Source organism: Papilio xuthus, unplaced genomic scaffold, assembly GCF_000836235.2.
Source record: "Papilio xuthus unplaced genomic scaffold, Pxut_1.1 DF826933.1, whole genome shotgun sequence".
Lineage (NCBI taxonomy): Eukaryota > Metazoa > Arthropoda > Insecta > Lepidoptera > Papilionidae > Papilio > Papilio xuthus.
This window is the reverse complement of record NW_013531716.1, coordinates 2,375,423-2,390,470: the sequence shown is the minus strand read 5'-3', so window position 1 is coordinate 2,390,470 and position 15,048 is coordinate 2,375,423.

Here is a 15,048-nt window from a genome sequence, read left to right as displayed (position 1 = left end):
AGCCTGCTCCATTACATTTTATTTGCAGCCATCTTTTCTCTATTTCTTGACAGTCGTTAAATTCGTTAGTTATTGTTTCTTCGTCGTAGTTGACGTCTTCTAACAAAATTTCTTGTATTCTTTGATCTAAACTTATTATAGCTTTGAATTTCGCTTCTAAAAATTCAATATCGGCGTCTGTAAATTTTTCCTTCGCCGCGTGTCTGTTAAAAATACGTCTGAATTGGCACCTTTCTCTGGTTAATTTTTTAAGGTCCATTTTTATTCGTATTCTTCGTGCTATCTATATTAATTCAAATCAATTTTACATGATTTTTTAAGTCACGGTCGCCACTTATATATGTGAGGGATCTTTGCAATAAAACTATTATTTCCTCACATTTCCAGGTTCTTTATTCATGTTCTGACACATGTTCTTATTTTTCTTAAACTCTAAAACAAACGTCACTTCTCTTTTGACACATTTGTACAAAATAGGTTTTAATCTACAACAATCTGCTATTTAAAAAATGTTGGTGCATTATGATCCAAAATGTTATAAAAAACCGTCTAAATTCCAGCTAATAAAAAAACGAAATAATAGTAAATACATGATGTCCTGAATCAAATGTTGAGATGTTTAATGTTCAAGTTTTACTTTATGTTGTGTACAATAAAAATCACACCCGCTATAAAATTGTAAGCGACAATAAAAAAAAATCGATCCAAATAATTTAAAAACGTCGCGCTTAAACCAACGTATCTTATATCAAACATATATTAAATCACTCATGAATTTAAAACCATTTTACTGTCATTTCTTAGTGAAAACAATATAAATGTATTTTATGTCGCAGCTGATTTATATTTTATAGGTGAGATGTGATTTATAGTAGTTCGATTTAATATAATCTTGGTATGAGTCGTGTTTGCGTTGAAATGATCTTGACGTCACGAACGTTGCATTGCCACAGGCGCCGCCATATGTGCTGGAATATGACGAATGATCACAGCACACATTGTTGTGTGTCACACAGATATGAAAGGAACATAAATAATTAATACTTCTTTTTATGTACCAAAGTAAATATATATTGTATTAAAAGGAATTATTAATCTTTTCTTTATATCATAAGATGGCAAACGAGCGAGCGGCCACTTGAAATCGCTGAAATAGCGAAATAGCTGACCGTTGCCCATAGACATACGCAATTGCATATGCGTTGCCTACCTTTAATCGTCGGAGGAGAGGATGCACAGAAAGAAAACATTTCCATGCATCCTCTCATCCGGAAAGTCCACTTCCACTTCCCATCCTTTCCTTATAAGAAAAAGGGTGGGAAGGGAAAGAGGACTAATTTTGGCCTCCGAGACGCACGCTCATCAGACGAAACGCGGAATTGCTTCTACTTCACGCTTGTCATCATTTTTTTAATCAAAAAGTAAAACGCGCCTTATATTGATACTACATTTATTATAAACTAGTCGCCCGCGTCTCCGTCTGCTCGGAATTAAAAAGCCATAATTAGTATGTGTTCTTCCAGACTATGTTCTATATGTATGTCAAATTTCATCGATGTCCGTTCAGCCATTCTGGAGATACCTTCAAACATATATCCATGCATCTAAACATTCGCAGTTATATTACTAAGGTAAAAAAGACAAGTAAAGAAATAATTCGCAAAAATGATGGCATTATAAATTAGACAATATATATAAATGTGTATTGTAACCTTGACGTCATTTAACAAACAATTCTTAATATTACATCATAATTTTACATAATATTCTTGCTGTCTTCTTAAAGCTGCTACTACGAACCCTCTTTTAGTTGCCATCAGGAATTAAGTTTTCATTTGTTTTTGTTGAAGTCTCTCAATCTTAAATAACTTACATTCAATTAAAAATTCATTAATATAAGAACACTGGCTCATAAAACATGGATTTAATTCATAGATATTGCATCAACATTCCGTGCGTTCAGGTCTCAAGGCATGGCGTGCGTCCCGCGGGCAGGCGTTTCAATTATTTGACGTATACGCGAATTAATCTATATCAAGATGTAATAAAACGCAAGCTCGCCGGGCAGGGCCGGCATCACGCGCCGCCGGGTGGCCGCTACTTGTCTTACGATCAACTTATCTCCACTATCGATCCCTCCGATAAAAATAAACACCGTCGTCCTCTCCCCGCGCTGCCTCTGTCCCCGTACGTCCTGCCCAATGTCGAATGCTTGACGCGCTGCTAAGCAATAACATTTCGAATTTTATCGGAGCGACCATCCGCATTTGCATCTCTATAGGAACCAATACATTTTCTTAAGGTATTATTAGCATTCCCGTCCGGGACAGGTCGTCTACGGGTGCGTTTATTTTATGTCGGTAAGAAGCGAATAGTTTATTTCTCGGATATTATTATGTCATATAACTACCGTATGCGATACGTCGCGTCGTGATAAATGTTAAATCCTACTTTAAATGCCATTTACATGTTTTTACGTTTGAAGAATACATAATTGTTTACACAAAAAATATTCTTACAGTAAAACTTCTACATAATATATGATTTATAACTTTTTTATATTTAAACTTAAATCTATGATTAATCTAAAAATGATAACTTAACATAAAAACTTATAAAGGGCAGACTAAATGAATATTTCCCAATGCATCTCATTGTTCGCTCTAATCACGAAGACCCCTGAGACTACTCGATGTCATTTAGCCGGAGCACAACTTGAATGTCGTAAATAGAGTGAAATAATGGCGTATTGTATGAATGGACAGTAATGGTCCGCGGCGGGCGCGATGTCCTACATGCGAGGTACAGGTCAATGGCTGCACACGCAAATGTCAAGGCCTCTGACGCTCGACAACGCTTAACGTTCACGTTTCAATTTGAATTAGTTTCGTCATACATATACAACAAATATGTAGGAAATAACAGTGAACATCTAAAGAACTTTAGCAATTTAGTATTGTTTTATCTTATGTCATAGAAAAATGCCAATTACGATACATTACGGTAAAAGGAAGTAGTTTGAAAAGAAAATCTTTTTTTCTACGAGGAAATGTTGGAAAAACAATAACAACCTTTTAAGATTAAAGAGTTTTTATTGTTGTAAATTTCTAAATTTAATATTTAAATTGTAAATATTCAGAAAGCTTGATATTGCATAAGACGCAAGTCTCTTAAAACACTAACAAGACTATAACAAAGAGCACTTGATTGCCAGTGACAAAACAACTGGTGTTACCTTTAAAGTGCATAATAATCTTGCGACAGTCATGCGTGTTCGTTTAAGTCTTTTATATACCTTCCCGGTGCAGCGGCGCCGCTACGACCATTGCAAACAAAGATACGATTTTTGGTGCATATTTTTTAATAAACACACAAATAAGTAGGCGACGCCCACAACTCCATCCCCTTGGAATCATAAAAAAAGTTAAGTAGCTTATGTGTTTTTCCAGACTATGTCCTACGTCTATGGTAAATTTAATTGAGATCCGTCCAGCCGTTTCGGCTTCCCTTAATACAAATATCCATCAATCCATTCGCATTTATAATATCAGTAGGATTAGTAAGATGTATGTTATGTAGCTGGCTATATATTTTTGCGTGATAATAAGATAACCCTTAAGTATTGAGACATATCTCAAAAACTTCGCAACAATAACAACAAAGCGTCTATAGCCTAATGGTTAAGGGTACGGATTTCCGACCATGAGGTCGGGGGTTCAAATCCCGCTATTCGACTATTGTCGTAAACCATATCCTAGCACAAGCATAGAGCTTAGTTGGAATGGTTAAAGAAATATTAGTAAATTTACAAAAAAATCTGCTAATATTTTAATAAAAAAAAAATAAGATTGCCATTTAAACAATGCCACATAAAATTTTAGAAATTTTAGTATTAGTCAGATACTTAATTTAAATTCAACAGCTTGTTTATTATGTATTAACAATTCCCACATTATCATATGTAACATTAATATCAAAGTTCATCTGAATAATGTAAGAGCAGGTTACGCATAGACGTTAGTTTGCATAAAGCTTTCGCGCGTACACAGTTGCTCAATGACTGGGCAAGAATGAATGAAGCAATCTCAACAGCAGTAAATGTTATTCACGACGTTTCTCTACCATAAAAGACGCGGCCGTTGAGATTGTTACGCGGCTTCTGTTCAACAATTAGGCAAAGACAGTGCATAGCATGAAGCAAACTCTGTTTTATCTTTACTCGGTAGTCAACAATCGAGTTTAAATCTCACGAAAACGTAATTCCAGCCCGCACCTGTCATAAAACTGAGGTCATCGACCCGGCGTTTCAATTAGACACGGAGCATATTAAAACATAGATAAGTAAACAGACGTGGTCCTAAGGCTATTTGGTTATGGCGGACTCCCATCAATAACGCTTCGGAGGCGATAATATCGCGACGCGTGTCCCGCGTAGAGGAACCTCCAACACCGTTATTAACCCCGCGATACTCATCGCGACCGAGAGATCATTTAGATACGCTTTATATTAAATTACTCGGTCGTGCCTAGATAAAATATTCCACGTATTCTATTACCGAAAAGGAGATAATCACCGCTGGAGGTATTGAGTGTTATTACTAGAAAGGGCATCGTCAAAAATGCTGATTTTTTGATTAGTAAGAAAAATTTCCTAATGAATCATTCGACACAAGTTGTCTAACTTTGATACTACATAATGTTGGTTTTGATATGCATCAATAACAAGATATATTTATTACACTCCTAATCGTAGGTTTCTGAAATCAAAATCCATGCTTAAAATATATTGTTATCTCTGTTTTGTAAAAGATAATGACAGAGATAACGATATGTTTTATACAGAAATGTTGGTCTCGGAAACCCACGGTAAAGAAATTAAATTAAATACACTAGAATAAATATTTTAAATGCAGATAAATGGTAATGAGTGCATTAAGGACGCCATCCGTCAACTTGCGTGTCGATGTAGAATCGTCGGGTCGTTGACGACTGGCGTCGAGTCAGTTAATCCTCGTCTCTCGCTGCGTACTTTTTCCACGGGCCCGTTCATGGCCCGTCGCATGTTATTTAATGTCACATCGAGTTTAACGTAATACAAGTCCATCACGAGGCACGACACCGCCGCCTGAAACTGTCAATACCCATCAGTATAGCGCCGCCAACTTATTTGGGTCGTTGTTGTTGACAGTTTATTTCAACGCGTTTGAATTAATATAATATGTATTACTTTATCGAATATTTTTATATAAGCTTACATATTTTAATCTATTAACATTAAAATAGTAATAATAACAATTTTAGATGAGGTAAAAGTGTTGTTGAAAAAAGTATCTTTTCTAGTAAGATTCTTTATCATCGCCGTTGTTAAATTTTCTAGCAATTTTTTTAGCATTTTACAGTTAAGCACTTTCTATATTTCTTGACTAGCTGTTGCCGTTGTAGCGGAATAAAAAAAACTTAATTAGTAGCCTGTGTGTTCTTCCAGACTATGTTCTACATCTGTGCCGAATTTCAACGAGATCCATGCAGCAGTTCTGGAGATACCTTCAAACAAACATCCATCCAAACATTCGCATTTATAATATAGTAAGAGTAAGAAGATTATAATACTAGTAAGATTCCTTGTACCTTGGACCGGCATAATTGATCGTTTAATTATTCATTTTATTGTCAACATAAGTGTATCAGCAGACTGCAGTCGGAAGCCTGGCTCGCGCCTCGCGCACGCCATTCTCTCATTTAACGGTGTAACATGGATACATTTTGTAGTTTATGTCCCTTACACTCGAGTACACAATTTAAATACATTTCGATATAATCAGAATTGAGTCCTGATAATTCTGATATATGCAAATATTATGTTAATTGAAAATTACACGTGGTATTACTCGACTACATTGTAAAGTCATAACTTTTGATAAATATTATAAACAATCATCATGATATCTTTATCTTCTACGATCTACTTTTTTCGAACCTAATATACGTACACATTTACTTTTAATTATCGACATTAAACAAAAACAACTAACATTTTTCTCGTTAATATTCATGTTCGTACCATTACGAAGAGTTGAAATTAAACGTCACTAAACGACTTCCATTAGTGCCTCATTAATTTTTTAATCCGCGCCCGCGGCACGTGCAGCGCCCTCTATGGGAATTTGATTTACAACAAGAGAGTAGAGCGGCCGCAACCGGCGTAATTTACTCCTCCCCACAATACTTCTAATTAAGATCATTCGTGAGAGCAATGGCGTACAGACTGTACTTGACTGCACAAACTGGACGCTATAAATAACTCAAATCGTAACTCATGCCTTTTTGAAGCTACTTTCAATGTACCGCTTTAAATACCTCACAAAATCAACCCTAATGTTATTATTTTAAGAATGAGAATATTTCAATTTACATATTATACAAAATGAAAGCACGACTCGTTCACATTATGGCATTGTTACGAGAACAAAATAAAGTACCAAGTACATATTGCTTTAGGGCGAGAAGACATAACTGAATCTTTTCTAAAAACGTAGCTTTTCGTATTACTTAGTCGGCGGTTAAGTGGTTGCGTTTCACCGTTAAGACGCAAGTATTTCAAGTGTCCCTTAGTATATTTGTTTTACTGTTTCAAATTATTTTAAGCGCTTCAAGTGATAACTGTTTTAATACAAGTTAAACAACATGTTGTAAAACAAGTTTAAAGCATATGATTTAAACATTTTTGTCTTCTTTTAATTCTGTGTATTTAGGTAAGTCGCTAAAATTAACTTTCTATTGTTTTAATAAGAAATAAGGATAAAAATAAATTTCAAACTCGACTTATATTTCAAATCAAGCCTTATTATTATAATATGAATAATATTAAAGCTAAACAAGTTTTTATTAGGTAAATCAAATCTTCCTGTATTTATGTAACTTAAATAGATAAACTATCGCTTTTAATAAACTTGTTCAGCCCTTAATAACATTCAAATGTAAAGAAAAAAAATAACGAAACAAAGATATCAATTCCACGTTAACACATTACAATGTTAATGAGCAACAAAGTTGGAATAAATATACGTTCCGTAGACATTCCTCGTGAAACCGTCAATAGAATCAATAGAGTTGAATAAAATAGTTCCCTTCAATGCAACGTAGTTAGTTCTAAATGAGGTTTGAGTAATGCTTCGGACACACGAGAGTATCGCGTGGTTGGATGCATTACTGTCTTCGTTCCTACGCAACATTTTCTACCATTTCTGCAATTATCTTTAAAAATTATGTACGATTTGCTATTTTATTTAAAGAGCCATGACAATACGCATTATCTGGAAACAGGGAACCTTTGTTATATCTATAAAGTAGAGAGAAATAACTTAGGTAGAGTTAAAAGGGATGAATCATACAGCACCTCATTGAACAATAAAAAGCAATTTTTCGAATAACTTAACTCGTATTTTTACCTAACGTTACGAGATAGCCATATGTTAGAAGTATTATAATTCTCGTTTACAAACCATTATCATTCTTGTCCTTAGGTACACTTCAAATATGTGTATTGCAGTTAATAACATTTAAATTTCTAATTAAAATATTATTCATAGAAACGAGTTCACCTTAAACGGATACGTACTTATTTGTAACATGTTACATATCGGTTACCATTTATTTGCTTGTCCTGCTACCACACTTGACATGACAAAAGTCCGGAATGTCTCAATTAATGTTTAGCCTTAAGGGATACTGTAATGAGATCTAGGAGCGCGTAAGCCGAGTGAGTGCCGATAGTGATTAATATGGGCAAATGAACATCGGATATACAGGGCCGGACCACACGCCCGCTGCGCAACAACCAACCGACCTCTTACCAATATTATTTGCTCACAGACTGCTGATAAGATTTCACGTGAGAAGGATTAACGCTTATTTACTTAATCTCTCACCAGTGAACCACTAACGGGAAATGAGAAGATTAATATAATACCCGTTGTCGATGTCAGATCCGGATGTTTGATTTGATTTTAAAAGTGTGCAAGAATTCTTAGTTGAATCTCACGTGCCAGTATGTTTTGTTATATTAATTTGATGATCTTATTTATCGAACAATAAATTATATATGTTTGCTGTATTTGGCGACAACTAGGTTTCAAAATATTTGCAGTGTAAATAAATATTTAAAATAAAAATTTGTCTAATTAAGTACATAGTTGATTAACATAATATCTTTTTTATAAACGTAGGTTCACTTATCTTTGGTCTGATGCTATGCGTACAGTTAGAATGAATGAAACATAAAAAGAAGCATAGGTTTAAGTAAACTGCTAGTGTCATACGAGTCTTAAGTAAAGCCCTCAAATGGTTAACGAAATAGACAATAATAAATACCAACACTGACAATAATAAAAGTGTAAATATGTTGAAGTAAGCCTATTTGAGAATAAATAAAACAGCATTAAACGAGGTCCGAGTTTGGTTATAATAAAATAGATCCCGGTTTCCCGCTACGGCAGCGGGACTGTATCAATACACAATAAGTGATGCCAGTCACACACACCAAAAAGATGTTATCGAAGCGATTTACCGTCGATCGGAAACGGTTACGAGCGTTAGCTTTTCTCACTTCACTAATTTAGACGTTACCAAAGTAGCTCGGCGTTAAACGGTGGATGACTGGCCGGTAAATAAGTACGGTTTATATGGCCGGCAAATAGTGCTACGTGAACTGTACACACGGTTAGGTTTTTTATTTATATAGTGGCCAGTTCTGGCTCAAATACCCGTGAGAATACTCACGTCCTTCGTGGAGGTGGGATCTCAAGTTGAGGAAATGGTGCGACTTTAATCTTGAATGACAGAGTCCGGGGCTGTACAAGCGACACATTAGCACACTGGCGACAGCAGGGTTTTTTTTTAATTTAAAGAATCTTACATAACGGTTATGCTTTGGTGCCACTGCCACATTTAGAGCTGTGAATTGGCCTTTAAGACAGTCTCGTAGTGTAGATTTAATGTAAAAAAATCTACGGATTGCTCAGTTTTGCATTACCACTGAGATATTGCATTTGAATACCTAACAAGCTTTACTATGAACACAGAGATCAATGCTCTATGACCTTTCTAATGGGTTATTAAGACTAAGTCAAGATAGACGATTTTATGCCACGATAGATAATCGTTGCTAAACATTTTGCACAAGCCTTTAAGAGATCAATCGCTTGACACTATTAAGTCAAGATTACGTGAAAATCTGTCGAGTGAGAAATTTCCATAGAGCGTGGCGAGTGTCATTTGAATATAAATTGTATCAGGCGGTGCGGTGTGGCGCGCTCAGCGTCGAGGGCCTCGAGTACTTCTCATTGTGCGTATAACAAGATCAGTATCGACTTAATGACAATATATTGGTAATAAAATTAGATAGTCCATACCGTCACCGAGTGAACATCACCAGCGCGCGGACGGCCAGACGGGACGACCGCCTGCCCGACTCTCATATTTATTGCAAACTAACTAGAAACATTATCGAGTGACGGCTACAATCTGCTCCGGATAGCCCTTCCCTTCATAAATATTATAAACTCTCGATTTGAACTCTAAATCGATAGGATTAACATTCTTTTTGTAATGTATACACCGATGTAGAAAGCACGCTTAACTTTATGACGGTGGGTCATAAGAAAGCTAAATTATGGCATAAATATTATGACACTTTTATCTGTGAGTGCGGTTGAAAAGTAAATACAGGCGGCTTAAGGAGGCTGCGGGAAGATAGTATTCGCACATCCAAAGTTAGCTGCGGTCACCATCGCCGTATCTAGCGCAATTTATTGCTATTTGATTGCGTATTGTGAGGTCAGATTATTGTAAATGTCGTGTATAAGTCCGTTTATATTCCATATACTTGTTTCTGTGCGCTATCAGCGACGTTAATAAAATTGCAATATCGATACGACGTCCGCGGCGAGGTAATGAAATATTAATTTGAGGAGGTCGTTTCCTTGCATCGATCATTTCCTTGAAATATCGTTGTGTATGTGAGTACAAGTAAAGTCCATTAGGAATGGTATTAGTGGTGAGATATGGTGGGGTACGTGGTGTTGGTATAACAATGCGTTGTGTGGCCGTCAGAGTGTTGCGCAGGCGCGCGTGCTGCCTGAGTCTAAAGGTACACGCGATCGCCGATAGCGATCTGCAGAGATTGGCCGACGCAGTGACATCGCAGCAATTACTCACATCGCGATTCTTATCGATCAACTTTATTGCTTTTTTGGAAATCTTTAATGATCCCAACCGTTGAAAATAATAACCAGAAACATTCAACTTGATTATCATGATTTTAAACCATTTCTGTATATTTCCCTTTTGGCAATACAATAGAAGAAAATACAAAAAATTAACATCCAAAAGCTATATTAACTAAAGATAGTAAAGTCGACCACATAAATGGTTTTTCAATTGAAACAATTAAGGTCAGTCGCACGGTCATTGACCTGCCGTCTCCAGCCGTTTCCTGAGATCAGTAGGAATTAAACAATTAAAACAACATCTCCGAAGTAGATCGCAATCGCTTTAACATTACATTCGCACAATTAGTTATGAGTTAGAAGTTAGGAACTCTCCGGGAAAATCTAGTAGCCTACAATATTGTTAGACGCACACCAATTCTAACCTACAAACAAAATAACGCTCGTATGAGCTTCAATAAACCACGTTTAAAAAATCAGATCTCGAAAGTTGGAAAGCTTTATGACACAAATGAATACTAATATACTAATAAATAAATAATGAAGGGACATAAATAGAAGTTACATCAACCACGCGTCTTGTACAAAATGTTATTTAGCTGAAAGATATAATACTACGTATTTTAATTAACTAAATGAAAGTACTAAAAGAGACAAGATCTACATTTATTGTCGTAAATCAATTGGATGATATTAATGCCTTGAAAAAAAAATAAAAAAAATGTTTCAAATTACTCTTAATAATGTCCACTCGGTAAAAAAATGATTAAGTTGCCATTTTTTATTCAAGACGAAAAAAGTTAGTTTCTCCAGGAATAACAAGGTTTGAAGACAAATTAGGATAAAGCTATGCTGAGCAACATATACCTTAATAGCCATTTCTTAGCCAGTTGGATTTTATTTAATTTTTTTATGCGTTTTTTAATAAAATAAGTTACGACATAAATACATTTATACAAACGTGAGCCGTGGCTTTTCAACAGAGCTTCTCAGTTCAAGCATTCGTTATAATTATCGGGACCGTATCGTCGCTATCATCGGCCTGATCTTTGGTTATCATTAACATTCATAATGCGTCGAATCAGTTTAATTCATCAATTATTGTCTCCCGGTATAAAGTTCGTTTGGCTGCTGTTAGAGGAGCGGACATCTGTAGTCGTATTTAACTTTTATCTGATTCATTAATCTCGTGGCGCGCGTGCTGATGTAGATTAATGTGTGCCGGGTGCCGCGCCGGCCTGACGGGCTTGTACGGCCTGCCGATCGGATGAGGACTAAGACGGGCTGAAAAGTATATCTTAAATATACTTTGGTCTAAAGAGCGTCGGCGGCTCAGGATTCAGGAGTCAGGTTCGAATCCCGCTATGTACCAATGTGGTTGTCGATTCCCGATTTACATATGTACATTTATCCGACGTTCTTACGGTAAAGGAAAACATCGAGGTGCAACCTGCACATATCTGAGAAGAAATTCTAAGATATGTGTGAAGTGAACCAAACTGCACTGGGTCAGCATGGTTGACTATGGCCTAGTCACCCCTAACTTAGGGTAGGCTTCGAGCCTCTCGGTGAAATAAATACTTTGGTAACGAAAAATTTTGCATAAGTACAATTTATATGAACAGATGACACTTTTTGTTTTGATTCTTCGGGTGACGGGTATCGGGGTTAATTTTGCAGATTAAGTGCAATGAATTATTTATTTATGTTAAATTACCTTTTGATTATATAAAAATATACATTCAATGCAGAGATTAATAGATGTTTAAAGCCCGCTACACACTTTCAGTTTTAATTCAGAACAGTTCGATTGTTCAGATAAAAAAGAACGTCTGTAGCGTGCTTAAAAACTATCTCATCATCATCAACCTGCCCTTATCCCTATCGAGGGTCGGCACAGTATGTACTACTCCTCCATACATCTCTATCAGCCGTCATATCCGAGTCTATCCCCTTCTTACGCATATCCTCTTTCACACAGTCATTCCATAATTTTTTTGGTCTTCCCCTACCCTTGTAGCCATCCACATTCAATCTCATTACTTTTTTTGCTTATATCATTATTTTAAAAAGTATCTGGTAGCAGTAAACTATGAAAAACATTTTCTTGAATATACAGATAATGAAAGCCATACGAGAACTATATGTCTATATTGCTTCTTGCGTTCTGTTTGCATCGTTAGAAGCTGACATTCTGCTAGAAAGGTCTGAACTCTTCTCGTTCAAGAGTTTGACATATCTGAAAACTATCATTAATTATCAAAATAATCGATTGCGGTCGCCATGTGATTTATCTAATGTCGATAAGATTTTAATGAAGTACTTTGATTGGGCGCACACGGACTGAGTTATCGGGGAGACGATACCGCGCGCGCCATTCACTCTCCTATATCTATCGGCGTATTAAGTTATTAAATTAAAAATAAAATTCATACAATTGCAAACGATATTCAACCTTATGACTAACTGTTTAGACACTATTTAGTAAACTCCATTTAATTAACGAGGTGGATCATTCAGATTAGAAATTGGAAGATATCGGCACGTCGTTCATTGTGAAAACTACTCACGATACTACCGTACGATAAGATAAATTGAGTTGGAAACTTTTAATGATAAGACGGAACGGGGCTAGAACGGGTGCGTGCTGGCCGCAGCGGACCACGGCGTGGCAAGGCTGCCGAAGATACTGATCGAGGCATAATAAAACTATTGAACAATGTGCCTTCATTGGGGACAATAACGAATTATGAAAACCAAACAAAATCTACGTATATATTAATATAGATTGAAAATAGACAAATACTGGCAACTTTTTTTAATACACCAGGTAGATAAGCAATAAGTAAGTCAGGATAATTCGAATCAACTACAGATAAAGTGTTTTAGAGTGTAACCTTTTTGGATAAAAAAAAATAACCGGGATAAGACCGCGGATATAGTTTGCTAGTTACATATTGTTCCAGACTGTTGCTCCAGCCTGATCCCATGACTGACTACTTCTATATAAACCATGTGGTATATTATTGTTCTACTTTCTAACCCAGAAAATATACTAATTTTCGTTTAAGTTTTTACTATCATCAGCTCATCATTTGGGTTATATGTAGTTTGCGGTGGCATTTCATAAGTTTATTAGTAGACCACCCAATACTAAGTTCGGTTATCTGTCTCTATTTATTTGCTAATGAATATTAAGTTATATTTATACACAATTAATTTGATAGTAGAAGTTATCTTGATATCTTTCGCGCTATCGCACCATCTTATATATGTTGTAATGCATTTTATTTAACAGCGGTCGCGTGTGAATAATAAACGAGACTCTAGCTACCATACTTTAGAATCCGGGATTAATTAACCAAAAGTAACGTTAGTAGAACATGTACGGACTAATGATAGGGAATAGATTCATTTGCATTAAACAGACGACGTCGCTCTTAATTACTGAGAAAATTACAAATTAAAGAAAAAAAATTATCCGTCCTCGTTTCTGTCGGCGCTATAGATACGTACTCTGTGATAGCATTGATATGCCTTGTGTATTGAACAACAGTCGTTAAGATTACTAATAGAATTTTAGAGAAAATAAAAACATTTCAATAGATGCACGGTAGTTAAATATATTCAAATAATTTCTAAACATACAGCCTTATTTAAGTCAGGTAATACTAACTTATAAAAAGATTCTTCTTTGAGTAACTAAATAAAAAAGAACATTGGAAATTAATTGGAAAGGCTATAGTACATTAATATAATTATAAAGTAATCTTTTGACTAAACAGTGCTATAAACTCAACTAAGCTCAAACACGAGCAAGATAATAAAAAATAAACACTTCATTACTCAGCACTAATATAGAGTTGCAATTTGCGGTCATAACGAAAGCTCGTGAGCTTTGTAACGCATAAAACACAGATCGCTCAGGGGTGCCACAAAGCGCCCGACGCCGCATAAGGGCTGTGCCAAAGCTCCTGACACGCATCCCTACAGTTTCAGATACTATGAGCTCTTATAAATAGAACACTAATAAAGGCAAGAAAGCTCGTAAATATTGCTTTTTATGACATGTTAAAGCGTAGAAACGTTTATGTCGGTAATTATTGTGTAAAATTGTACTAAAGGGATACAACTTAATTTGTTTAACAAATGATTAAGTGTTTTTAGTAAAAAATAATATTATTAAAAAAATATACGTAATTATAATTAAAAACAGAGATTAACAAAGTATTTGTATTCATTACCATTATATTCTTCTTGATGTGGTCAAAAGAAAAGACAAATGAAACAAGTCTATCAATTTTATAATATTTTTAGTACACGCATTCGGGACGCAGATGTGAACCGATAATCCTATAAATCAATTTATCTGTGTATTAAATCGGATTTAAGCCGGCTCTCGGATGAGAAATATTGTTTCGAGCCCATAAATTAATCATGTACGCTGTCGCTAAAATATCGCGTTTCTAAAGTGAGACTGAGGTGGCGCAGGCGCATCGTATCGGCGATAGAACAAGAACATTGGCCGCCGCAATAAAACCACGAACAACGCCCTCTCGCGATCATTTCCTGGCGACAAAATCTACCGATAACATCAAGCTTCATGTCCCCTTAACGTACCCGCATAAATCAATAAAGAAATCTCTCTAAGCTGTGCTCTACGTACCACGTAGCTATCCATAGACTTAATTTAAACAAGCCATCTCATCGCCGTCGTTTAATGAACACAAAATTCCAATAAACCACGACAAAATAATAATAGCACACAACCAAAACCACTTTAGAGACATCTCATTTGAATAAAGTAAATTACATTTCAATT